At 44.2% G+C, this 4,136-nt stretch overlaps 1 non-coding gene across 1 annotated transcript; it reads right to left on the bottom strand.

The window, feature by feature from the left end:
• Positions 1-191: 191 nt before the first annotated feature.
• LOC129961539 (small subunit ribosomal RNA) lies at positions 192-2,005 on the bottom strand. The gene has a single exon (XR_008783793.1). It is a non-coding gene; the product is annotated as a small subunit ribosomal RNA (ribosomal RNA).
• Between the last annotated feature and the right edge of the window lie 2,131 nt (positions 2,006-4,136).

The raw sequence follows: 4,136 nt of genomic DNA, 5'->3' as shown, positions 1-4,136 counted from the left end.
ACATCTCTTCAAGCCTAGCCCTAGTTAACTAGGACCCCCCTCTTGCCCAAGTCGAGTGCCGGGGATAGAACAGGCACACCCATAGTAGGCATCATAGATTCGAATTTGGGTACTTCGTTCCCCGAGTCGCGTGGGAACCAGTACCGGCAAGGAACTTAAAAAAGTTCCTCGTTTAAAAAAAAAGGTTTAATTAATGATCCTTTCGCAGGTTCACCTACGAAAACCTTGTTACGACTTTTACTTCCTCTAAATGATCAAGTTTGGTCATCTTTCCGGCACACCGGCTCGACCAAATGGCCAATCCGAGCGCCAGTCCGAAGACCTCACTAAATCATTCAATCGGTAGTAGCGACGGGCGGTGTGGACAAAGGGCAGGGACGTAATCAACACGAGCTGATGACTCGTGCTTACTGGGAATTCCTCGTTCATGGAATCAATTACACTTTCCAATCCCCAGCACGAAGGAGGTTCAACGGGTTACCCAGTCCTTTCGGACAGGGAAAGCACACGCTGATTCCTTCAATGTAGCGCGCGTGCGGCCCCGGACATCTAAGGGCATCCCAGACCTGTTATTGCTCTGTCTCGTGCGGCTAAACGCCGCTTGTCCCTCTAAGAAGAACGTCCCACTACAAGAGGATGGGAACGTCTATTTAGTAGGCTAGAGTCTCGTTCGTTATCGGAATTAACCAGACAAGTCGCCCCACCAACTAAGAACGGCCATGCACCACCACCCACAGAATCAAGAAAGAGCTCTTAATCTGTCAATCCTTCCTGTGTCCGGGCCGGGTAAGTTTTCCCGTGTTGAGTCAAATTAAGCCGCAGGCTCCATTTCTGGTGGTGCCCTTCCGTCAATTCCTTTAAGTTTCAGCTTTGCAACCATACTTCCCCCGGAACCCAAAAGCTTTGGTTTCCCGGAAGCTGCCCGGCGTGTCATTTGAGGAACACAGCCGGATCGCTGGCTGGCATCGTTTATGGTTAGAACTAGGGCGGTATCTGATCGCCTTCGAACCTCTAACTTTCGTTCTTGATTAATGGAAACATTCTTGGCAAATGCTTTCGCAGTAGTTCGTCTTGCGACGGTCCAAGAATTTCACCTCTAGCGTCGCAATACGAATGCCCCCGTCTGTCCCTCTTAATCATTACCTCGTGTTCCGAAAACCAACAAAATAGAACCGAGGTCCTATTCCATTATTCCATGCACAATTATTCAGGCGTCGCGCCTGCTTTGAGCACTCTAATTTTTTCAAAGTAAACGTGAGGGTCTCCGCCCACAACCGGTGAAGATCATAGACAGAAGCCCCCTGAACGCTCGGCAGCGAACAGTAACCACCGGTAGGCGGACCGTCCGGCCGGAGCTGAGATCCAACTACGAGCTTTTTAACCGCAACAACTTTAATATACGCTATTGGAGCTGGAATTACCGCGACTGCTGGCACCAGACTTGCTCTCCAATGGATCCTCGTTAAAGGATTTAGAGTGTACTCATTCCAATTACGGGGTCTCAAAAGAGTCCCGTATTGTTATTTTTCGTCACTACCTCCCCGTGCTGGGAGTGGGTAATTTGCGCGCCTGCTGCCTTCCTTGGATGTGGTAGCCGTTTCTCAGGCTCCCTCTCCGGAATCGAACCCTGATTCCCCGTCACCCGTTACGACCATGGTAGGCGCGTAACCTACCATCGACAGTTGATAAGGCAGACACTTGAAAGATACGTCGCCGGGACGAGCCCGTGCGATCAGCCCAAAGTTATACAGAGTCACCACAAGAGACGGACACGAGGCCCGATTGGTTTTGGTCTAATAAAAGCGCTCGTTCCCGAAGGTCGGAGCTCTGCTGCATGTATTAGCTCTAGAATTGCCACAGTTATCCAAGTAGTAAGGTACGATCCAAGGAACCATAACTGATTTAATGAGCCATTCGCGGTTTCGCCTTAATACGGCATGTACTTAGACATGCATGGCTTAATCTTTGAGACAAGCATATGACTACTGGCAGGATCAACCAGGTAACTTCCATCGTTCATCAGAACGTTCGGAAAATGCACTCCGAATCCTTACATTTCACGAGTCGCGACTATTTCAGTCGCGGGGGACGCCTCGACTACGGAGGATCCCTCATTCAATCTCGCTTTTTGTGTAGGTATTCCCCGTGCATTCTACAGAGGTTTCAATACTCACGACTTCCCCGACGGCTTCAACGCCGCGGGGCGAGTGCGGAGGCATCGAGAAGATATGTGCGCTGGACACAGATGCAGAAAACCAATCAATTCCTTTAAGTACGGTTCTGCTCGTCGCGTCAACGGCACGGGGGCCGAGCCGCTCGCAGAGAGGCTGAGATAGTTTGGAAGCGGCCGGAAAGACGGAGAATATCTCCCCGCCGATCGCAGCCTTAGTAGCAGAAGAATAACACCCTCGATCCCGGAGGCAGCGTCCGACCGACCCATCACGAACCGAGAACCGATCCGATCGAGCACGACAGACCCACCGTCAACGTTAGAGGACCGCTTTCCCGGAGGTAGCCAACCGGTACTAACAACCCAATCCCGTTGCCGAAACCTCAGACAAGTACGCGAGATTACGACGCGTTTTTAAAACGCATTCTGTCTCGCGATCGACCACTGTTTCCAGCAGTCACCTGCTACTCATATAGGGCTACGGACGATCCCCGACGTTCCGCTCGTGATCGCGAGTGGCGCGCGCTTCGGTGAGCCACCAGGCGACCGGAAGAAGTCGCCGCGGGCGAAAATAAGAAAAATTGTGCACTGGTAAACCGTTTCACCGAACTATTGCCAAGTAGTATTTAGCGCTCTTCTCGGTGATTGGACTTTGAAGAAAATCGCGACTTCTCCCCTATTTGCACTTAGAAGGAAATCTCGGGTAGCGACTTCTCACTTTCTCGTGCTCCGGTTAGGACTTTGCCGAAAATCTCACATCGTCGGACTTTGACGGAAAACTCGCGAAGCGACTATCACCTTATCGCGCGTTCTGATTTGGACTTTGCCGAAAGACACGACTTCTCACATCGTGTCGTACTTAGTACAAAATATTGGGTAGCAACTTTCTCTTATCGCGTGTTCCTATTAGGTCTTTGCCGAAAATCGCGCATCTCTGTTTTTCCTTAAAATATTTAAATGTTGACTTTTCTTTCATTACTTTTTGTGAATTTTTATTAAAATGTTTATGAAATTGTTTATGCTTCTGAATTTAAAATGTTAAGTAACATTTATATTTGTACAATTATCTTTAATTCACTCAAATACAAATTTATAGAGTTTTAATACGCTGAAATTAAGTTAAATACCTGTATTTGCAGAATGTATTCTTATTTAGAACTCCATTTGGTGTAAATATTATAAAAATAATGAAATAAAACCTTCAAATGTTGTTAAATACTTGATTCAAACCTAAAAGTAGGTCAAGCACTTAAATTCTAGTAAATTAAGATAAATGCCTGGTAAAGTTCATATTTATATGCATTCGAAGAAAGAATTCAAGTGTTCTTTGAAGTAATTCTAATTTAGAACTCAATTTGGTGTAAAGAATGTCAAATTAGTGAAGTAAAAGATGTAAATGTTCTTGTATACTTCATATGAACTTCAAAGTAGGTCAAATTGTGTTAATGAGTGCACAAGTTGTTTAGTTTCCTTCATACAATGTGTAATGTATCTTCAAAATTCTTTAAACAGTGTAAAAAATGAAATATCTTTCCAATTAAAACAATTTCTACTATAAATACTGAGTTAAGTACAAATACTGTCTTTTAATATGTTAAATTGAACATATAATTGAGTGCAAGCTTTAATATAAATGTATAACTTCATGTAACATTCAATATCAATAATTTGTGAATGAATTCTTTCATTCAGTTAATTACTGAGCTGAATCTTTCACTAATGCAAAATATTTCATGATATTGTAAACTTTCATTCAGGTAAAAATTGTGTTAAATGTAAAGATATTCTTATACTCTGATAAATACAAATATATGAATGGTATATTAAACTTATTAATGCATAAGAGTATGATTTCTTACTGCATTTCTTGTGTATAATGATAAACATTCATCTCCCTTTACGTTTCATCTAGTATCCATTATATTGTTCATTTATTTGAAATTTAGCTTCATGGTTAATCACTTGT

This window comes from Argiope bruennichi, unplaced genomic scaffold (genome assembly GCF_947563725.1).
Source record: "Argiope bruennichi unplaced genomic scaffold, qqArgBrue1.1 scaffold_36, whole genome shotgun sequence".
Taxonomy (NCBI): Eukaryota; Metazoa; Arthropoda; class Arachnida; order Araneae; family Araneidae; genus Argiope; species Argiope bruennichi.
This window is presented reverse-complemented; position numbering and strand designations above follow the sequence as displayed.